General features: G+C 48.5%; 1 protein-coding gene across 3 annotated transcripts in view; it reads right to left on the bottom strand.

Moving 5' to 3' along the window:
* The window catches only part of LOC147736741 (uncharacterized), a 252,304-nt gene that overhangs the window by 36,902 nt on the left and 191,622 nt on the right, over positions 1-23,780 (bottom strand). For all 3 annotated transcript variants that reach the window (XM_086953456.1, XM_086953455.1, XM_086953457.1), the window contains exons 4-5: positions 407-476; positions 185-300 (exon numbers count right to left, since the gene is read on the bottom strand). The gene's annotated coding sequence lies outside the window, so the exon portion shown is untranslated. The remainder of the gene's footprint in view (positions 1-184; positions 301-406; positions 477-23,780) is intronic.

Below are 23,780 nucleotides of genomic sequence, written 5' to 3'. Positions count from 1 at the left end.
CGCGCTCAGCTGTCTAGTTGTTGATCTGATTATCCCTTGAGGCTCAGGTGAGGCGCGCGCTAGATGAAAGCTGCGCACTTCACCGAGGATTCGAGCCTGTGAAGAAGCATCGTTTCAGAGCGGAGATTATCCAAAGAAGTGCCTTAGTTTAGTTATTTTAGTCAGAGTTTTCAGAGAAGGTTACCTGAGTCAAAAACGCATTATCGAAGGAGCAGTTAAAAATCGAGTGTAGTCAAAATTCGGAGACACCCGTTTCAGAGAGGAGAAACGTCGAGGTCCAGCGGCTGACAGTTCGAGCACCTGTTGTGAGGAAAGACAATAGAACCAAAGCTAAGTGACATAAAGGAACATGATATAGTTACTTACAGTCAATGTAAATTGTGTGAAACCTTAAATCGATACTTACCTTGATGTAGATGAGAATAAAACTTCTGAGTAGTACAAAAGGGATAAGGTGAATACCAGTTGAGAATAACCTTAAAAATAAACAGGAAAAGAATTATATTAATTAAAGAATGCAGAATACGGTCACCATCTAAGTAGCCAAACAACAATTCAATAAAAACCCAAATGAAGAATACAACAACACCAGTCAGATAACTGAATAAGTGAGTATAGAAAATTATAGACACAATAGAAGTTCAGGGTTCCAGTAAGAGTGTTTATTAATTTAAGTCTAATTTGAATATAACAGCCCTACTCCGCGATAGCGGACGCGTTTTGAGCGGACGCGCCTCGTCTTCGCCGGAGTCCAGCCAGAGTCAGCCCGTCTGCGCCCGTCAGCGTCCCGGAGGCGGGCGGAGCGGCGGGTGGGACTCTACCACCAGGGATGTGTCCCCCTGGGACCCCCGTTTTGCGCTATTCCCCTAGCGAACTTCGTTCTTTCTATCCTCATGGCTCTGGCTGTCGCACTGTTTTCCCCGGTCGTCATCATGGGAAATCCCGTTGCCCGGGTTGTGGCTGGCGCCCGACCCGCTCGCTCCTTTCACGGCCGAGCAATAACACCTTAAGTATGGGCTTCGGTTGCATGCTATTAAACACCAGGTCAGCATGCAAACATGCGCAGCACATCTATGAGCTTCTCGATATAGAGAAGCCACTATGCCTCATGCTTACTGAGACATGGTGGGGTGACTCTTCTAACCCTGACGTCGCTATGGCAATCCCGCCTGATTACAACATCTTCAGAAAGGATAGAGCCAAGGGAAGGGGAGGTGGAGTGGCGCTAGTGGTCAGGAAAGGAACCCCCTGTGCGATTCTGCCAGCTATTGACATCCGAGGCTCGGAGACCCTAGCCTTTTCTATCACTCTATCGCCCCACCAATCCTTCAAGGGACTGCTCGTATATAGGCCACCTGGTGCACCCGGCACCTTCTTTGAAGATCTGGATTTGGTGCTGGCGGAGTTGGCCCTGAAAGCTGAACATTTTATTAAGGCAGGCGATCTCAACTTTCGGATGGATGATCCATCCGACCCGGCTGCCACCAAACTCTCTGAGGCGCTGACCCCGCTGGGGCTTATCCCTTACCTTCAGGAGCCTACGCACGAGAAGGGGCATACCCTCGACCAGGTTTTCTCGTCTGTCCCTCTCGAGGGTATAGAGATTACTCCTGTCCTTTGGTCAGACCACTTTCTTGCCAAATTTGTGATCAAGGGCATAGCCAAATCAGTGCCTATTCCGGCACATCAACAGGGTCGTGTCCATAGGGCATTCCACCGAGTAACCCCAGAGATGCTGGCTCAGGCAGCTGTGGCCCACCCCTGCCTCCTTTCAGGCGATCTAGACAGGGATCTGCAGACCATGCAGGACTGGTTTTTGGACAGGCTAAACGATCTTGCCCCGGAAGTATCATCTCGCCCGACACCGAAACGGGTCTCTGCGCCTTGGTTTACCGTTGCACTGTCGGCTACGCGGCAGCAGTGCAAGGTAGCCGAAAGAGCCTGGCGGGCACAATATGATACTGTTGCCAAGTTGACCTACAAAACGGCGGTTAAGGCTTATCACCGGGACATTCGCCTGGAAAAAAAAGCTTATCTAGCCAGGAGAATTGATGCTGCTTCCAACTCCTGCAAGGAGATTTTCTCCATTGTGAGAGAATTCACCTCCCCTTGGTCTAACACCTCGGACCAAAAACCATCTGGTACCTGGGCTACGGACCTTGCTGACTTCTTCACGAGCAAGATCCAACGCATTCAGGAGTCATTCCTGGTACCAGTGTCTGCGGGCCAGACTGAACTTGATATCATCACACTGCCACAGGCCGGGCCAGGGGCGACGTTGAGCGTGTTTCCTCCAATCTCTGCTCCGGACTCCCTGGCTCTAATGGGCAATTTAAAATCGGGTTCTCCCCTTGACCCATGCCCTGCTAAATTTTTTGCGAAAGTCGCGGAGGTGATCAACCCGCTGGCTAACCCGCTGTTAAATCTTTCGCTGAGGCTTGGTGTGGTCCCGCAAACCTGGAAGCAGGCGATGGTGATTCCCTTACTCAAAAAACCTGGCCTAGACCCGAAGGCCCCGGTTAATTATAGGCCCATCTCTCTGCTGCCGGCCCTCACGAAGATTCTGGAAAAGCACGTTCAAGGCGTGCTCTCCAATTTTCTTGAATCTAATGAGATCCTGCATGCCACCCAATCGGGCTTTCGTCCCCATCTCAGCACTGAGACAGCGCTCCTGGAGGTTTCGGAAACCATTAAAGGGGTTCTGGACTCTGGGGGCAAAGTCATGCTGGTGATGTTAGACCTGTCGGCGGCGTTCGACACCGTTCCCCATGATGGTCTTCTCGCTAGACTCTTCGAGATAGGCCTACGGGGGACGGTGTTCGACTGGTTTTCCTCCTTTCTAGCCGGCCGCCGGCAAACGATCTGGGCCCCGCCTGATTCCGCCGTGATGCCGCCTCTGGGAGTCGGGGTCCCTCAGGGCTCTATTTTGAGCCCGACCCTCTTTAACATCATTATGACCCCGTTGGCGGCGTTGGTGGAGTCGCATGGTGCCCAGATCGTATCCTACGCGGATGACACCCAGCTCCTCTTCTCTTGTAAGAGAGGAGGTGACTTTGATGGGGAGAGTATTCGGGACTGCCTTGGGGCTGTTTTTCATTGGTTCCATCTAAACAGCCTTAAGTGCAATTCCGACAAGTCCAAAGTACTTTTCTTTGGGTGTGACACAGAGCCAGATTGGCAGACTTGGTGGCCACTGGATATGTTCCCTCCGTCTTGCTCCTCTCAGGTTGCTAAGAATCTGGGGGTGAAGATGGATAACAGGCTAACCTTGAAATCCCAGATCCTGGGGGTGTCGGGCATCTGCTTTGGCATCCTCAGGATGCTGCGGAGGTTCCTTCCTCTGTTATCTGTGGAACATAGGATGCTGACAGTCCAGGCTCTGATTGGGTCCAGGTTGGATTATTCCAACATTCTTTACCTGGGCCTTCCAGAGTACTTGCTGCAGCGGCTTCAAGTGGTGCAGAACGCCGCTGCCAGGGCAATCTTTGGCCTTAGTAGGCGCTCCAGTGCCTCGGGCCTGTTGGCAACTTTACATTGGCTTCCCATCCGCAAGAGGATCGCCTTTAAGGCGCTGACCTTGGCCTATAAAGCTCTTCACAAGGGGGGAGCTAAGTACCTCCAAAAGAGACTGGTCTTTTATCATCCGACCAGGTCTCTGAGGTCGGAATCCCTGCACCTTGCTGTTGTCCCTCGGGTAAAGAAAGCGCGCCTCGGAGGCCGCTCTTTTGGATTGCTGGCATCTCAGCTGTGGAACTCTTTGCCACTGGCCCTGCGGGGAGCCACTAGCTTGCTGGCCTTTAGGAAAGGCCTTAAAACTTGGCTGTTCACTCAGTAGCCGGTCTCTCGTGAATCTGTGGCTCACACTTCTTTTAGTCTTTTATCTGGTGTTATGTTAGTTTGTCGCAGTTTTTTTTCTCCTTCTCCAATAAAGCGCCGGGACACTCTTTTTGAGTAGCCGTGCGCTATAGAAATGAATAATTAACATAACATAACATTAACATATACAGGAGTTATCAGACTAAGAAGAGAGAGTCCTTAGGAAGATAACAGACCATACAGAATCCACACCAAGAAGCCATTAACGAAGTGGAATATAATTAGTTCAAACCAGTACCTAATGCAAGCAGCAGAAGAGAGGCTAGTTCTTGGAGGCAAATGGTAGGTAAAATAAGAGAATAGACAATAAATTAGGAGAGTGTTAGAGTAGGAAGTAAACAGATAATATAATAATCTTGTTTCCCATAGGTTCAAAATACTTGACAGTCTGAGGACGGAGTGGGAGAACGGAACCAGCCAAGACAGTCTCTTCTCTTATCTATTTGTTATTTTATCCAATATCCCCCTTCCCCCAAGATAATAATTTAGAGACTCGTGAAAATCGAGCTCTGGGTTGTTGTCAGGTGGGATTTGGGGCAAGGCATCTCTGTTCCTGTGCGGCAAAACATAACGGAGTTTTCTCAGATCTGACACCGTGACTCACAGCAAAGTCTAATCATTGTAAAATACCTTGAAAGGAAGTAATGAGAAGGTTTTACATCAGATGACAATTGCACTTCACCCTATCTTCAGAATAACTGTCCTGAACGAACAAAACAAAATGAAGCATTGTGAAGCAACTATGGGTATTAATATATGGACTTTTTTTAGTCACCAAGATCCATGATCGTTTGCTGGAAAATGTCTCTGAATATGGAGCGCACCGACAGTCTAAGAGAACAGTGCCCAACAACACAGTCCCTTCTTCATAACTCCCATTTACAGCCCATAAAACTTACAAAGCATAAAAATCTGGTTCACAAACGGCATGTTAAAGTCCTTGTTTATAATTGTGCCTACCCTTCATAAGTCAGTCAACCACACTTTTACATTCATAGAAGGCATGCTCTCTGAGCAACAATAATTCAAGTTCAAGCTGATGCCGTGTGTGAATGCTGAGAAATTGAAGAACAAGTCATCAACGTGTTGCTGCTTTTTATTGATAAATTATCTAAAGGTATGATGTGGAGGGTCGGTGTCTTGAGAGCCCCAAAGGACGGCGACACAAAAGCTGGAATTTGGACTTAAACCTTCGCAGGACAAAGCTTAGAACATTGGAATGTTGAGATCTCCATTGAACACAAGGAGCAGCAGCAGCCTCTAAAACCTGATACAAGCCCGCTGCTCTCAACATTACAATGTCCTTATACACGGCCTCTCTCTTTCCCCGGCCTCTCCAAAATATATGGATTGGGCGGGGGAAAGCAAAAGATAGACCCTGCAGCAGCCTTCCTCCCCCCTCACTCCTCTTGTACCTCACAGTGTCACGGGTGCCTCGGAAGGAGGGGGGTGGGTTCTGCTTGGCTCCTGCATCTCCCTGGCTCACCTAAAAGATGAAAAGTAGTTTAGCTGAGCCCAGTGAGAACCCAGGCGGACTCCAGCCTCCTTTCACAGCTACTGCTATGAATGTTAAACAATTACCCCTTTGTGGCCCTGCATGCAGCTAGTAACTGCCAAACATTCATATCAACAACTGGGAAACAAAGGCTTTGGAGCCGCAAGGTTGTTTCAACCCCCTCGGTCCCCTTTATTTTGTTAATCAACACATTCTGCCCTCTGCCCTCCTTGAGAAAATGTTGTAATAGCCCTATAATCCGCAGCAGCAGACTATACCGGCTATTAAAGGACCGCTCCCTAGTTAGAGGCCTTTGGAGCTACAGCGAGCCATAAGGCCATATTAAAGATATAAAATAATTACAGAGGACAAAAACATGGCTACTCTTTCAGAGAAATCATCATCATAATATATGCAAGAGTATCACATAAAGTATATCAGTAGACAGACCAACACAACAGTCTGCTAAGAAATGGAAAAAGGTTAATCTATAACATCGAATAGCAAATTGGCAGAGTCTGCTCAGTTAAAATAAAAGGAAAGTTCTTAAGTATAAAATCAATAAGAGGACTGGCATGAAGTCTGCCTCTAGGAAAAGGGTGAAAACAATCCAGCAAACATCCCCAAAACAGTACATTTTATATGTTTTCAGACAGACACATTATTGACATGATTCAGGATAAGGTAACAACAACAACAACTAATAAAATTTCATGAAAACATAGCAAAACAAAATAGAATTTTACAAAAAACACCTACAAAATGAATGAATAATTGTGACTAAAAGGAAGGGCTTGACATTGGATATTGCACTCATTTCAGAAGGCCCTGCTGAATCATTTTATCAATGACAGGTAAATTTCCCTCCTCAACTCCACATGTAAGATTGAACTGAGAAGTGTTGTTGCAGGGATTCTGCCAAGTCACAGAACTTTGCTTGAGTTCATGGAAACGTACTAGGCAGGAACTGAGTCATCCTGCCACCTGAGTACCCATGAGCCCGGGGACTGACTCGCTATAGTGTCTCACTTGCCCTCCTACTCGCTCACAGAGAACCAAGTGATTAGACACCCCGGAACTACCGACCCTCTCAGGAAGCACCGTTGCAGGACTCACCCCTTCGCTCGCACTCTTGTACTCGTCCACAATAAGATCTGACAGAAATGTTTAAAGTTAAAAATGTTTATTTTAACTATTGTGCTCTCGTATGCAGTATGCATGCCAAACATGTAGAAAAATGCATATCACAAATACGGTCAGCATAGCAAGTAGTCCATAAATCATAAAAAGAGATGAGGAAATATAAATTTTATGGTCAAGAAATGTTCCCTAACGTGTACCCCACCGTCTCCATGTACGAGCTTAAAGTGCATGTAACTTCCCTCCTGTGCCAGCTATGAAGACGCAAATACATTTGCGTCCAACGTTAACATGTCCTCTTTCAGATCCACCCTGAATGGGTCGGATATTTCGTTCCTAAATATGCCTTGCCACCGTCTTTGTATGGTGCACTTTCACGTATTCCTGGCTCTGTGCGAGTTAGGCCCTGTTTTCTGTCATCGAACCTCTTTTCAAAGTCATCTCTGCCTCCTGAAACTGCAACGTGGGATGCCCCCCCGTGAACTCTGTCCTACTCCCTGCGAGGCGAGCGGAGCCTGGCTCGGCCTGCCTGCCAGCCAAAGACAGTATTTTACCTTCACGTTATCAGCATAGCCAAGCTCAGTCTCCCGAAAACACATTCCAGTCCAGCAGAATAGATAAACAATCCCCGGCTGCAGAGCAAAGGGCCCGGCCTTTCTGTCTCCATGCAAGTAATTCATAGCTCCCGTTACCATGGTAGGCCCATGGCCCCCTCGCTTTACACACAGACACGTAGGCACATATGCACGCATTCATAGTCAGTATAGAATAGCCTCTGCCCAAGAGACCTTTCCTTCTAGATAATATGGTTCCCAAACATCAGATATCCGATATGATATAGGAACGAGTTGATGTGACATGCCAGACTTCTGTCTCTTTCCTCTAGTGTAAATGTCAAGTCCCCTGCACCCTCCAGCTTCACGTCAATCACACGTCATGCAGCTGCGCGCGCATCCAGACCTCAGATTTCTGCTGACATTGCAAGATTCTGCCATGTACCCACCCACTTGTGACACTTTCATATGACGTTTCTAGCACACACCTCTGTACACGCCCTAGTTCACGCCTTCTGATTACGTATTGCTAACACGTGTGTGCTTTTATCTTGTTTCTCTCAGCTGTTACGCCTTCTGCATTGGTTTTCATTATGTGCATTAAGTATAAAAGTTATGTATTGTCAATAAAGTATGCTCTATCCCTTCCTGAACCCCAGTGGTGTCAGGAATCCGATATCCGGTTCAAGAACCATTCCTTTTTTAAGGAATAAAACCCCTAAGAACTCTAACACCACGGACTCTGCGTCTTTCTTTCCGATTGAGTTATTTTATTTTAAGTACTTACCTCCATAGAAATTAGGACGGTAATTAAATATTTACCACATTATTTTGGCGCCCGAACAGGGACCCCTCCCCCACCCCACGCGCCGGTTGGTGCGGTGCAGCCTGTGCCCCCTGCCACAGTCGAGACGGACAACTACGCGTACCCGCAGGATTTCCTGTATCTCCCTCAGGCCTACGGAGGTGACGGAGACTGCGATCAGCACCCAGACGAGGCGGTGAGGAGTGCGGAGGATCCCGACCAGAGCCTAGCCGAAAGAAGCAAGGTCCGAGGTGTCAAGAGGCCCACCAGTTCCGAAGTATTCACGTATCGAGTCGAGTCGAGTCCAGTCCGGTCCAGTCCAGTCGAGTTTTCCGAGGCCTTCTGTTCCGTGCTTCCCGGTGAGTACCGTTGCTGGGGACGCATCTAGACGGGTGCATTATTATGTATCTGGTAAAGACGGGTTTGGGTACACAAACACGGTCTGCACTGTTTTAGACAGTGTATCTGTGCTGTTTAGCAGTACATCAGGCGTTCAAGTTCTTGCACTGTTCTTGGCAGTGTATCTGTACTGTTTAGCAGTATATAAAGTATTCAAGGTTTCGATTTTTGTTCTCGTTTTCTGGAATTCAAGGATAGTCCATATGTGTTCAAAATGTTTCATGTGATAAATGTCGTGGTATGAGTGACTGTTTGATGTACATTACTGTGTTTTTGTGCAACTAGCTGTGTTCAGAGTAAGTAACAAGTATCGAGTGACCAGTACCACATAACAAGATGCCGTTTTTCAATAAATTAAGACAGATAGGAACTAGGAAAGGGATACTAAAGGAAGAAATTCCTGTCCCCCCTAGGGACACTCCTGGAAATTTTATGTACCAAAAGCATGGCTTAGATGCCATACTGTATCTAGATTTATGGGCTGATTATACCAAGCACCTAGAAGAGAGACACAGGTGGCCTGCTACAGGAACATGGGATGCCGAGTGCATCATGAGAGTAGAGGAAGCGCTATGGAAAAAGAAAGCCAGACAATCCCAGAAAGATGCCATAGAATTGTGGCATAAAGAATCGCATAAGCGTACAGAAAAAGCACTCCGAAAAGCTGAGAAACATAGAGAAGAGTCAGATGAAGTCCGAGAAAACGAATTAGTTATTGAAGGTATCCGAGTAAAAGCAGAACAAGTAGACCGCATGCAAAACACTCTTGCCAAAATGGCATGTATTTAGTGGCCGAGGGTTCACCTAAGGCCACTCCAGAAATACCGAAGGATCTGCCGCCAACATTGGTTCCGACTAAAGTAAGTCACAGGACCACCAAAGACATATTCCTTGCTTCCTATCTAGACGATGTAGCTCCCGCTTACACCAATTCACGTACTAACGTACCGCCTACTGACGGTGACGGTGGTGGCAACCCACTCCAAGACAATGCCCAGCCCGTACCGCAACAGAGTTCACCTGTTCGAAATCCTGTTCCACCTGTTCCTCCACCACTTCCTACACCTAAGATGAATACACTGAATCCGTTTGGGCCTGATCCTGGTAAAAAACCAGTTCAGTTACTTACACAGACTCCACAGACAAGTCATGCTCAAGCCTCCGCCTCAGGAGGTGCGACAGGAGGTCACCAGACCCCGCCACAAACACATAGGTTAAACCTTAGGGACATATTAAAGCAACGTACACCCCGAACACCAAGTTACGACATGCTTAAAGAACCCCTTCCAATTTGCAGATACGATCCAGTACCCGGTAAAGACGATAGGATGTTGTTAGCATCTCTACGCTTACGAAAAGTTACAGATTATTTAGTGTTATTCCCAGGAATGACTGAATACCTAGATAGAATATATCATTTTATCCAGACTGGGGAAGATCCTGAAAGTATTAAAGAGGCCCTGGCTCACCAGAAAGCTGACACTCAAGGTTGTATATTACGCTTCTTCATAAATTGTTTAATAAGAGAACGAGACAGGCCTGGAGTAGACAAGGACGAGATGGACGCACTAAACAAGTGGGGTCAGAATATAGCCGATGGAAAACACGATAAACAGAGCTGTATAGCAAGTATGTATAAAAGAATCAGGAAAGAAGTAATAGACATACACGAAAGAAAGGAACAAGAAAAGGATGGAGATAGCGACAGGAATAACTCCTCCGAGGAGGACGAACCAGAGGAACAAGACTCTGCTAAAGAAATAATAGCATATGTAGGTAAGGGAAATTACCTTAAGAAAGGCATTCGTCCAGAAAGCAAGAGAGTTTTTCTCTCTGGCATCTCAAAAACGAGTTCTCCTGAATATCTGTTTCAGGTTACCGATAAAATTCTTCAAGAACGAATGGGGTACCATGTACTCAATTCTATGGATGAACAAGAACTAGCCCGGTCAGCAGTACTATGGGCTGACAATCCTAGCACATATAATGATGATACAGTAGCACAGACATTCTTGAACCTTTCCCCAGACGAGCAGAAATTAGCTGGTATATACATGATTCAGCATCTCATCACGTTATACAGACATCAACAGTCTGATCCAGGTCCTTTACCTGATACATTAGAAGCACTACTTATGAATAGATGGAGAGGCCTAAGTACCAGGTTAATTCAAATAATTCTAGAACAACGGCACAGATATAACGCTTTCTTAGGCCCACAATATGTTCCAGCTCCGCCCCCAGAAAGGAAAGTGTTTCATTTTGACAGGCAGAATCCTTTACGAGAAGTACACCCAGTTATGAATACTGATAATACCCTACGACGTGTGTTTGTGTACACACCTTTAACGAAGTTGGAATTATTAGAAATGAAGAAACTAGTGCCCTGTCACGATAAAGACCCTGCAGGTTTTCACCGAGAACTTAAGGACATGTTACTCATGGGAGATTACACGTATACGGATATTATGAAATTGTTAAAAGTACTGCTGCCCACAGGCATTTACGAGAAACTCAAGGAAAAAGAATGGGAGGTGGGAGACAAAAAGATTATTTGGACTGAAATAGAAGACGAGGAAAAAGGTCGTACTCCGGGGCTAGGCCTTGGGGACAAAGCTAAAGCATTACCAGGTTTAATAGTACAGGTTTTGCCAAGATTACTGACAACTAAAAAGGAAGATTGGGACGCAATCTCAGCTTGTAAACAGAAGCACGATGAAGATACTAGTGACTTCTATTCAAGATTCGAGAAATGTTTCATTATTAATAGTGGCCTGAAACCAGGTAGCGAGTCATACCCGCACCTTTTTGTAACTAAATTGGTTGAGAATTCCCTGACACAAGTTAAGAACCGTGTATATAAAGTCGAAACTACATGGCAAGCAAATACGCCATCCCAGATGTTACAAATGTTACAATATCACCTGAACAGAATGAGAGAAGAACAAGATCACGAACAGAGACGTATGAAAGACACAAAAATGAAAATGTTAGTGGCCCAGTCGGTTCCAGCCGATGGTCAGAAAAAGGGTGTGACCCAGACAAGTAATTCAGCAGGTCCTGTTAACGGGACATGCAACTATTGCAAACAACCAGGTCACTACGTAAACGAATGTCCAGTCCTGAAACATAATATATCAACAGGTAAAACTAAAGAAAGACCACGTCAGCCTAGACAAGACCAGGTCCAGCAACAGACTTCACAGAATATACAGCCTATGCATGCTCCCCCACATACAGTACAGACCGTAGCGGCATCACAGCCACAGCCCATTGCCGCGACACAGCAAGTTTCGCAGCAGATGTACCAGTATGCCCAATCTGATTATCCCGATTATCAGCGATACACATGAAATAGCCTAGAGAGGGAGGTTGGCTTGCCTCTTATTGAGATTCCTGTAGATCAAGAGGGTCCTTATGTACATAGTCAAGTATTGGGAAAAGACAGAAAGTTTTTAATTGACACAGGGGCAAGCCGCACAACGATCAGTCATGATGAAGTTCCAGGGGCACCCCTCTCAGGCTCACAGAATGTTTCCCTTGGTTTTTCAGGACAGCCTATTGTAAATGAAGTATCAGAACCTGTCCCCCTAGCAGTAGGTCCATTATCACGTGTTACAGACCTGTTACTCACAAAATCATGTCCAGAAAACTTGTTAGGTATCAAGACACTGAAGGCTCTAGGAGCAGTGATATGTTGTTCTCCGGAAGGAGTTAGACTTTTTCTACGTGACTTTAAGGGTCACTATGTATTACGGGAGTTTGATGTCAGATTGAAAAATGTACCGAAACACCTGTGGGCACAAGGCCCAACCGATGTAGGTTGTATGCACATTACACCATACCGTGTTACACTCAAACAAGGAGTTGTTTTACCCCGAATCAGACAATACAAGTTACCACCTGATGCTGTAGTGGCTTTACTGGAAATCATTGAAGAGCTCATTGCCCAAGGAGTGGTCGTAGAAACCGACTCCAATATCTGTAATTCCCCTATCATTCCGATTCTTAAACGTACTGATCCCAATGCACCGCCAGTATATCGGCTGGTGATTGATTTACGAGAACTGAATAAATGCATTGTACCACAGTATCCTGTGGTTCCCGACATCTCATCCTTATTGACTGCTATTGATTCAGAAGCGACGTTCTTTACTGTAATTGACCTCAAGAACGCCTTCTTCAGTATACCCATTGATCCAGAAAGCCAATATCTCTTCGGATTCAGTTTAAATGGTCGAAGCTTCAAATTTTCACGCGCACCTCAAGGATTCACAGAAAGCCCCAGCATCTATAGCCAAGCGCTAAAAAGACAACTTGACTGTATCCAAATGCCAGTTAACACTGCCTTACTCCAGTACGTCGATGATCTGCTGATCACCGCACGAAGCGAACCCGAATGTGAACAAGCATCACTGACAGTTTTACATTTTCTGGCTGACAAGGGACACAAGGTATCTCCTTCGAAGCTACAATTCTGTGTTCAGCAAGTGGTGTACCTTGGGCACTTGCTGTCCAAGAGGGGAAGACAGCTCACACCTGATCGAGTTCAGTTAATTGCACAGTTACAACAACCCAAGACACAAAAGGAAGTGCGGGCCTTTATAGGCCTCACCTCGTACTGCAGACAATGGATTCCTCAGTATGCATTTCTAGCTAAACCACTGATACAGTTGACAACACAGGAGGCAGCAACTTCGACTGTCCTCCCTTGGACTCAGGAACATACACAGGCTTTTGAGGAATTAAAGAAAGCTTTATGTCAAGCACCAGTTCTAGCGACACCATGTTACAGCAAACCTTTTACACTTTTTGTTACAGAACGTGATGGTACAGCGTTGTCTGTCCTCACACAGGATCAAGCAGGTTCACATAAGCCTTGCGCTTATTTTTCAAGTACATTGGATCCAGTGGCCCAGGCTCTGCCTGCGTGCTTAAAAACAGTTGCAGCAACAGCCTTAGCAATCAGACAAAGCGATTCAATAGTATTAGGACACCAATTAACAGTACAAGTTCCACATTCTGTAGAAGTCCTCCTAAACCGAACACAGACTCAACACCTGACTATAGCACGACTGACAGGTTATGAACTGACACTATTCCAGCCACACATAGAAATCAGACGCTGTAACATTCTAAATCCTGCCACATTGTTACCCTCGGTTATGACAGAGTCAGCCCCGCATGATTGTATAGAGATCATTAATGCAGTAACAAAGCCCCGACGAGACTTAACAGATGTTGCACTGACCAACCCAGACCTGACACTTTACGTGGACGGTTCATGTATGAGAACAAGCACAGGAGAACTAGTGGCCGCATATGCAGTGACCACTGAAACTGAAGTCAAAGAAACACACCGTATTGATACACTGTCCGCTCAAGCAGCCGAGCTTATCGCTCTGACCCGAGCCTGTATACTAGCCAAGAACAGAAATGTTAACATATACACAGATTCACGTTATGCTTTCGGAGTTGTACACGACTTCGGAATGTTATGGCAAGAACGAGGTTTCTTGACCTCTCACGGTGCCAAGATCCAACACGGTCCCCTCATTCAAGCACTGTTAGAAGCAATACATCTGCCTTCAGGCATATCCATCATGAAGTGTAAAGCACATACTAAAGTTACAGATTCTATTTCCCAGGGTAACGACCTGGCAGACCAAACAGCAAAACATACCGCATTGACTCACACCCAGACAACTGATGTGACAAAGACAATAGTACCGACACATTGTATGACAGTTAGGGATCCCACACTAGATGTAATCGATATTCAGACACATGCTACTCCAGACGAAATCAAGAAATGGACTGAACTAGGAGGGGTCCAGACAGATCAGGGATGGATGACGAAGGGAAAATCTACATGGTTTCTCCCCGACTCTATGGTTCAAGTCATAATAAATACAGCACATAGCCCAGCACACCTGGGAGAAAAAGCTATGTTAGACAGTTTACAGAATCTCTGGTTCAACAAACATTTACGAGCAGCAGCAAAACAGAAAGTGCGTACTTGCATGATCTGTTGTCAGTTCAATCCAGGTAAAAGCGTCCCTGTAGAGTAAGGTGGATTTCATCCTCCCGATCACCCTTTTGAAGTCCTCCAGATGGATTATATCCAGATGGAACGTTGTCGAGGATTCAAGTACGTCCTTGTAGTCGTTTGTGCACTTTCCCGTGGGACCGAAGCATATCCAGTCCCAGATTACACTGCCCCGACCACTGCCAAGCAGCTGGTTCGAGAATTCTTCCCACGGTACGGCTTGCCTCGTATCGTGTACTCAGATAACGGACAGCCATTCTCATCCGAGCTCATGAAGCAGGTTTCACTCCTGCTAGGATATCAGTGGAAATTTCATTGCGTCCGACATCCCGAGGCAGCTGGCCTTGTAGAGAGACACAACCAGACACTGAAAACTCGTCTTGCTAAAATATGTAAAGAGAAAGGGGTCGACTGGATAGTCGCCCTGCCAGTTGCACTATTCTATATGAGAATGGTCCCACATTCGAGATCAGGGCTATCCCCGTATGAGGTGGTCTTTGGACGGCCACCAAATATGTGGGGGACGCCCATGCCTAAGAAAATAACCAATGTCGACTGTAATATGCTGACAGATTACCTTGCCTCCTTGATGTCTGCACTCCAATCATGTCGTTCACAGGTTGCCGCAGCTTTTCCCGACAACACTGACGTGAAGCCACACGATGTCCGTCCCGGAGATACTGTCCGGGTACGTAATTTCGACAGGAGGAGTCCGCTGGAGCCCCGTTGGCAGGAGCCGAAGCTCGTCCTTCTGACCACGAGGACTGCAATCAAGGTCGAGGGCCGCAAGGGGTGGATCCATACGAGTCATATTAAAAAATGTAATGAACTGTTGCCAGAGACTGACTCTTCCACCCCCTCAAAAGACTGCCCAGATTCTAGTGACTCTAAACTCCCCATGGTAGAGAAAACTCCGCAAGAGGAGTATAAATTAAAATTGCGGTCTAGCAAGTCAGACAGTTTAATTGTTTAAGTCCTCCCCTAGGTGAATCGGTTAAATAGTTTCTGACATGTATCCCCTAGGCCCCAATAGAGAGAGAGATAGAGAGAAACAGATCAAGAAGCAACGATATTGCAAATCTCTCAAAAGTTACTGTATTGTTACCTTATGGATTATGTTTTCTTTAAGTCTTATTATTATTGTCACAAGTATAATTTTGCATATCTATTTTCCTATTGCTACACGTGCACATTCTCTTTCTAATAATACTACCGAGCATTCTTTTAGTGAGTTACCCCCTCACGAGTTGTCCTACCGGCTTGCGCTGCGCAACAATACATTCATTAGTATGTTACATCACTCTCATCAGACCAGCAACGCTACTAATTGTTGGATATGTGGCCGACTCCCTCCCTACCAGAAATACAGGGGAGTTCTGCCCCTCATCCCGTACCCGTTCACACACAATGGTTCATGTGGAGCCTGGTTTAGTGTGATTAATTCCTTAGATTCAAATTCCGTAGTTTATCAGGGTAACTGGGTATGGGGAAACCTGAACACAGTTTTGCATAAAATATGTTATCCTGACAAAGAGGGACTTCCCAGAAGGACAGGGACTGATCTAGAAAATGAAGTATATGGATTAGGGAAGTTTACACTTAATCTCATGATTCTGAATGTTGAATCCGAAACCGAGCCAGACTTGCCCACTATGTCAGTACTACCAGTCAAAGGTGTATTATGTGTCAGAAAGAATGGTTCCGTACACCTGGGTCATAGTAAATGTACTACTGTGGTCGAATTTAGTGATAAGGGCAAGTCCACATTCAAAGCTACACGTCATTCCCATTTCATTTGTGGTCAAACAGCATACATACGTTTGCCTCTAGATTGGGATGGGACCTGTTACATTGGATTCTTACTGCCACCTGTTTTCCTAGCTCCACCTGATTATCATAGAAATTCCCGCCTAGTCCACAGACCCAAAAGAGATCTCCCAATTGTCGACTATACTGAGACAGCATGGGAACAGTACACAGATTTCAATAAAGGTTTTTTTCCCTATTTAGGAGCTATTTTTAATAGTAAGTCTATCCGTCACTTGACCAGAACCCTTGAAGCAGTAGTAAAAGAGACTACTTCCGCCCTAGGTAACTTGACTGAGGAACAGTCTGCTATGAGACTTGTCGTTCTTCAAAATCGTCTTGTTATTGACGTCATACTAGCCGATCGAGGAGGAGCCTGTAAGGTCCTCGGGTCAGCTTGCTGTGTTTTCATTCCAGATAATGCTCCGTCCGTATATAAGGCTATTACACGTCTCCATAAGATAGCTAGTCAGATACATCAGAATCCAGGCACTTGGACTTGGTCCGGTTGGCTCTGGACTACTATTTCAGCCTGGGGATGGAAAATACTGTCACTCCTTGGAACAATACTATTTATAGTGTTCAGTTGCTGTCTATGTTTACAATGTGGGCCAGCGATTTGCGGCTTGTGCGCCACATCCTGCACTCCCCATTCAAGTCAACGTTCTAAAACCCATGTGAAAAAGGATGAGCAGATGATGCTAACTACTCAAATAAATGGATTAATGAAGATTGATATATCATGAAGGGTCCGTAGGGAACAAGGAGGGAATGAGGAAATATAAATTTTACGGTCAAGAAATGTTCCCTAACGTGTACCCCACCGTCTCCATGTACGAGCTTAAAGTGCATGTAACTTCCCTCCTGTGCCAGCTATGAAGACGCAAATACATTTGCGTCCAACGATAACATGTCCTCTTTCAGATCCACCCTGAATGGGTCGGATATTTCGTTCCTAAATATGCCTTGCCACCGTCTTTGTATGGTGCACTTTCACGTATTCCTGGCTCTGTGCGAGTTAGGCCCTGTTTTCTGTCATCGAACCTCTTTTCAAAGTCATCTCTGCCTCCTGAAACTGCAACGTGGGAGGCCCCCCCGTGAACTCTGTCCTACTCCCTGCGAGGCGAGCGGAGCCTGGCTCGGCCTGCCTGCCAGCCAAAGACAGTATTTTACCTTCACGTTATCAGCATAGCCAAGCTCAGTCTCCCGAAAACACATTCCAGTCCAGCAGAATAGATAAACAATCCCCGGCTGCAGAGCAAAGGGCCCGGCCTTTTTGTCTCCATGCAAGTAATTCATAGCTCCCGTTACCATGGTAGGCCCATGGCCCCCTCGCTTTACACACAGACACGTAGGCACATATGCACGCATTCATAGTCAGTATAGAATAGCCTCTGCCCAAGAGACCTTTCCTTCTAGATAATATGGTTCCCAAACATCAGATATCCGATATGATATAGGAACGAGTTGATCTGACATGCCAGACTTCTGTCTCTTTCCTCTAGTGTAAATGTCAAGTCCCCTGCACCCTCCAGCTTCACGTCAATCACACGTCATGCAGCTGCGCGCGCATCCAGACCTCAGATTTCTGCTGACATTCAATCAATCAATCAGTGACACTTATAAAGCGCGCTACATACCCGTAGGGTCTCAAGGCGCTGGGGGGGGGGGGGGGGGGGGGGGGGAGGGAGCCGCTACTGCTCGAACAGCCAGGTCTTCAGCTTCTTCCTGAAGGAGAGGTGGTCTTGGGTCAGGCGCAGGTCGGGAGGGAGGGAGTTCCAGGTCTTGGCGGCCAGGTAGGAGAAGGACCTTCCTCCTGTAGTCACTCTTCGGATGCGGGGGACGGCGGCGAGGGCGTGGTTGGCTGTTCGGAGGTGGCGTTTGGGAGCGTAGAAGTTGACTCGGCTGTTGAGGTAGCTCGGGCCTTGGTCGTGTAGGGCTTTGTGTGCGTGGGTGAGGAGGCGGAAGGTGATTCTTTTGTTGACGGGGAGCCAGTGAAGGTCTCTCAGATGTCCGGAGATGTGGCTGGTTCGTGGGATGTCGAGGATGAGTCTGGCTGAGGCGTTCTGGATCCGCTGGAGTCTCTTCTGGAGCTTGGCGGTGGTACCGGCGTAGAGGGCGTTGCCGTAGTCCAGTCGGCTGGTGACGAGGGCCTGGGTGACGGTCTTCCTGGTCTCGGTGGGGATCCACCAGAAGATCTTCCGTAGCATGCGTAGGATGTTGAAGCATGCCGAGGAGACGTTGTTGACTTGCCTGGTCATGGAGAGGGAGGAGTCCAGGGTGAAGCCCAGGTTTCGTGCATGGTCTGTCGGTTTGGGTGCGGTGCCCAGGGCGGGAGGCCACCAGGAGTCGTCCCAGGCGGAGGGAGAGGAGCCCAGGATGAGGACCTCCGTCTTGTCCGAGTTCAGTTTCAGGCGGCTGGTCGTCATCCACTCGGCTACCTCTTTCATCCCTTCGTGTAGGTTGGCTCTGGCGGCGGCGGGGTCGTTGGTCAGGGAGAGGATCAGCTGGGTGTCGTCGGCGTAGGAGATTATGCTGAGGTTGTGTTTGCGTACGATGGCCGCGAGGGGGCTCATGTAGACGTTGAAGAGGGTGGGGCTCAGAGATGATCCTTGGGGGACGCCGCAGATGACTTCGGTGGCCTCTGATTTGTACGGTGGTAGGCGGACTCTCTGTGTTCTTCCGTCGAGGAAGGAGATGATCCATTCCAGCGCCTTGTCCTGGATTCCGACGTTGCTGAGGCGCCGTACTAGGGTGCGGTGGCAGACCGTGTCGAATGCCGCGGAGAGGTCTAGGAGGATGAGGGCCGCTGTTTCTCCGTTGTCCATCAGGGCTCGGATGTCATCGGTGGCGGCGATGAGGGCGGTCTCGGTGCTGTGGTTGGCTCGGAAGCCGGACTGTGAGGGGTCGAGGGATCCGTTCGTCTCGAGGAAGGCGGCCATCTGCTTGTTGACGGTTTTCTCGATGACTTTGGCTGGAAACGGGAGGAGCGAGATGGGGCGGTAATTCTTGAGGTCGGTGGGGTCCGCTGTTGGTTTCTTGAGTAGAGCGCTGAGTTCGGCGTGTTTCCAGCTCTCAGGGAAGGTGGCGGTGTCGAAGGATGTGTTGATGATGTCTCGCAGGTGGGGTGCGATGATAGCGTCGGCCTTGTTGAAGACGTGGTGAGGGCAGGGGTCGGTTGGTGATCCGGAGTGGATGGAGTTCATCGTGCGGATGGTGTCTTCGGTGCTGATCGGGGTCCAGGCGTGGAGGGTGGTGGTGGGGGGTGGTTGTTCGGTCATGGTGTGCGTTGGTTGGTTGTTGAAGCTGTTGTGTATGTCCGCGATCTTGTTGTGGAAGTATGAAGCGAGGGAGTTGCAGAGGTCTTGCGATGGGGTGATGTCGTTGTTTCCTGCGCTGGGGTTGGAAAGCTCTTTCACGATGTTGAAGAGTTCCTTGCAGTTGTGTGCGTTGTTGTCCAACCGGTCCTTGAATGCTGTTTTCTTGGCGGCGCGGATCAGCTGGTGGTGTTTCCGGGTGGCAAGTTTGAAGGAGGTCCTGTTGTCCGGTGTTGGTTCCCTTCTCCAGACTTTCTCGAGGGCTCGGCAGTTCTTCTTGGAGCTCTTGAGTTCGTCGGTGAACCATGGGGCTTTCTTGCTGCCGGGTCTGCTGGGCGGGGTCTTCAGTGGGGCGAGTTCGTCCGCGCAGTTGCTGATCCACTTCGTGAGGTTGTCGGCGGCCTGGCTGGGGTTCGCTGAGCTGGCAGGAGGGTGCTGGCTCAGGGAGGTGGCGAGCTGGTCTGCTGTGATCTTGTTCCAGCTTCTGCGGGCGGCCTGTTGCTGGTGGTGGTGGGTCGTTGTTTTCTTGAAGGTGAAGTGGACGCAGCTGTGGTCCGTCCATTGAAGCTCTGTGGCGTGGCTGAAGTCGATGTCCTTGCTGGATGAGAAGACAGCGTCGAGTGTGTGTCCGGCGAGGTGGGTGGGGGTGGACACCAGTTGCTTGAGTCCCAGGTTGGCGAGGTTGTCGAGCAGGGTGCTGGTGTTGCGGTCGTTGTTGTTCTCCAGATGGAAGTTGAGGTCTCCCAGGAGGATGTAGTCAGCGGAGGGGAGGGCATGTGGGCTGACGAGGTCGGCGATGTCCTCGCTGAATTGTGTGCGTGGTCCAGGGGGTCTGTAGATCAGGGTGCCTCTGAGGGTGGTGTTCGGGTTGGTGTGGATCTGGAAATGCAGGTGTTCGGCGGTGGTCAGGGAGTCGTCGGTGCTGGTCGTGAGACGGATGGTGCTCCTGTGGATGATGGCGATGCCTCCTCCCATCTGGTTGGCGTTGCGGTCCCTCCGGACGATCTTGTAGCCCTCTGGGATGGCGATGGCGATGTCGGGAGCTGAAGAGGCGTTCATCCAGGTCTCCGTGAGGAAGGCAACGTCTGGAGCTGTGGTGTCGAGGAGGTTCCAGAGTTCGATGGCATGTCTGTGGACGGAGCGGGTGTTGAGCAGGATGCACTTGAGGTGGGTGCTGCTGGTGTTCGGCTTGGTGGGTGCTGGTGCGAGGCAGGTCCGGATGCAGGTGAACTTGCAGGCGTGGCAGCTGAAGGGTCCGTGGGAGTGACGTGGTGTGGCTTGGTGGCACTCTGGACGTCGGCCGGTGTTGAGTGCGTTGAGGGTGGCGGCTGAGTACGTCAGGCGGGTTGGTCGGGGTCTCCGTGGGCCAGGGGTCCTGGCGCTGGGCGCGGTCCGGTCGCGGACGGGCGCAGACGGGCTTACCTTTGGCGCGCCTTCGGCGCACAATCGGCGCGCCCGCTGCGCGTGACCGCTGCGCGTGACCGCTGCGCGTTCGCACGGTCGCCATTTAAGGCGAAGTGCGCGGGTGGGCGGAGCAGCTGGGAGGCGGGAGCGGGGAGGGTACAGAATGCAAAAAGGGGCGGGGAAAAGCGGCGGTGGCGGGAAGGGAGGGCGGAGGGCGGCGAGGTAGGCGGACAACAAGGAAGGAAACCACAACACGGGGGAAATAAAAATTAAACACAACGGGCACAAATTCCTGACAAAACAAGGAAAAAATCAAGGTTATACAACACAAGCACAAATTATACACAAAACAAGGGCAAAAACAACTGCAGCGGCGCCAGCCGGCAACCGGCAAAACGAGGCAGCAGCGAGGCAGAGGGCAGGCAGGGGGCACACGCAGCAGCTGGTGGCCGTGCGGCGCGGGGGTGTCCCACAAGTGGGTCACATTGCAAGATTCTGCCATGTACCCACCCACTTGTGACACTTTCATATGACGTTTCTAGCACACACCTCTGTACACGCCCTAGTTCACGCCTTCTGATTACGTATTGCTAACACGTGTGTGCTTTTATCTTGTTTCTCTCAGCTGTTACGCCTTCTGCATTGGTTTTCATTATGTGCATTAAGTATAAAAGTTATGTATTGTCAATAAAGTATGCTCTATCCCTTCCTGAACCCCAGTGGTGTCAGGAATCCGATATCCGGTTCAAGAACCATTCCTATGTTAAGGAATAAAACCCCTAAGAACTTTAACACCACGGACTCTGCGTCTTTCTTTCCGATTGAGTTATTTTATTTTAAGTACTTACCTGCATAGAAATTAGGACGGTAATTAAATATTTACCACAGTACGACAGGGTAGCATAACCTCCCTCCCCTTCCATGGAAGCAAATTGGGGTCAGAAGTGGTCAGGGAGGGGGGCCACGTGGCCCCCTCCCTAAAAAATAAATAAAAAGTCTAGCCAGGCGCTAGGGAATGGGGTCCCCGGGGCCAATAGTGGCCCGGGAGGGGGATCACGCAGCCCCCTCCTTTATACATTTATACGTATATATATTTTTTTTTAAAGAGCCCAGGCCCTGGAGGATGGGGTCCCCGGGGCCAGAAGTGGCCCAGGGAAGGAGGGGCCACATGGCCCCTTCCCATTGTTTTTTAAATATAACGTTTGTAGAGCGGGACCAATAGTGTGATCACGCGACCCCCTCCTTTATACATATATATATTTATACATATATATATTTTTTTTTTAAAGAGGCCAGGCCCTGGGGGATGGGTCCCCGGGGCCACATGGCCCCTTCCCATTGTTTTTTAAATATAACATTTGTGGAGCGCGAACAGCTACTTCCAATAGAGGTTTCCCGGCGCTGTAGCAACAGGTGGCACACGAGAGTCATGCGACGACCGAGGATTCCAGGCCATTAATCTAGATGAAAAAGCCATGTTTTTGCTGCTTTCCTGAATTGTGTTTCAGAGGCAATCTGGTGCAAGGCACTAGGCAGGGAATTCCATAACATGGATGCACCAAGCATTAATGATCTGCCACCCATCCAAGCTTTCTTAACTAGTGGGGTGCAAAGCAGGTTCTGAGAATTAGACCTCAGTGAGTGAGTCTGCTTGTAGACACCTAGCCTCTGTTTCAAATACCTAGGGCACGTTCCGGGGATTGACCGAAAAGCTAGGTTTAAGGCCCTAAATTTGATTCTATTGGCTACCGGCAACCAATGTAGTTCCTTGACATGCAGAGAGATATGCTGCCGGAAAGGCACATGTCTAATCAATCTTGCAGCCACATTCTGAACCATTTGAAGTTTCTTAACAAGTAGGCCGGTAAGCCCAAGTAGAACCTGTTGTGGCTCACTGGTTAGAGGCGGCAGATCCGAAAGCAGAGGACGGCCCAGGACCAGGGTTCAATTCCCGACGTGGCAGGGTCGTGAACCAGGGTCAGCAGTCTCGATAATTCTCGCCTCGGTGCCTACTCAAACCAGGGATCACACTCGGCAACTCTGGGCATTAGCTTGCCTCATCTCCACAACAGCCCCATCAACGCCGGGGATGCCTGGTTTCCCCAGGGAGATACCCAGGAGGGAACTTCTCACAGGGAAAGCCAGGACGGGTTCCCCAGCGGTCTATAGCGCCAGGACGCCTCTGGGTAGCAGTGCGCTTTACAAGACACACACATTTGCATTTGCATTTGCGTAGTCCAGGCGAGAATCACTGTGGCATGGACTACGGCCCGACGGCAATTCTCTGGCAGCAGATGTATAAATTTCTGCAGGTTTCTAAAACTGCCGAAGCAGGCAGCTGTCATCTGCTGAATTTGGGCCAAAAAAGATAAGTCAGCCTGCAAATTTTTGGAAATGCCCACTGGAGTAGGTGGTAAACCCATTTCCACCGGCCACAAACATCTGCAGCAGGGGGTGTTTTTACCCCAAAACATCACTTCTGTTTGGATGTATGTCAGTACAATGCGATCTTTTAGATCGCGGTACTTGACATCGCGGGCATTACAACACAAGTCGTTAAAATGACTTGTGTTGGAGGGCGCGGATTTTGGAATATTATAATTTTATATTCCAACACCAGTCCACGTAACAGTAGGGAAGGTGTTGGAATATAAAATTACAACATTCCTTGTCCAACAGCGCCATCCAGCGCAAGTCGCAGTAATGACTTGCGTTGTAATGGCATCGTTGTAAAGGCACTGCGGTGTAAACACTGCGTTGTGAACAATGCTCCCCCTTCCATTTTATCAGTGTTCAGTTTCAGTTTGTTGTTATTCATCCAGTGGGAGATATCTTTTAAACAGCCCTTAAAGCTCTTGAAAGAATCTTCAGACTGTTCATTAAAAGGGAATACCAGCTGGGTGTCGTCGGTGTAGGAAATCGCCTTCATACCCCA

Source organism: Lissotriton vulgaris, chromosome 1_2 (assembly GCF_964263255.1).
Source record: "Lissotriton vulgaris chromosome 1_2, aLisVul1.2, whole genome shotgun sequence".
In the NCBI taxonomy this organism is placed as follows: domain Eukaryota; kingdom Metazoa; phylum Chordata; class Amphibia; order Caudata; family Salamandridae; genus Lissotriton; species Lissotriton vulgaris.
This window is presented reverse-complemented; position numbering and strand designations above follow the sequence as displayed.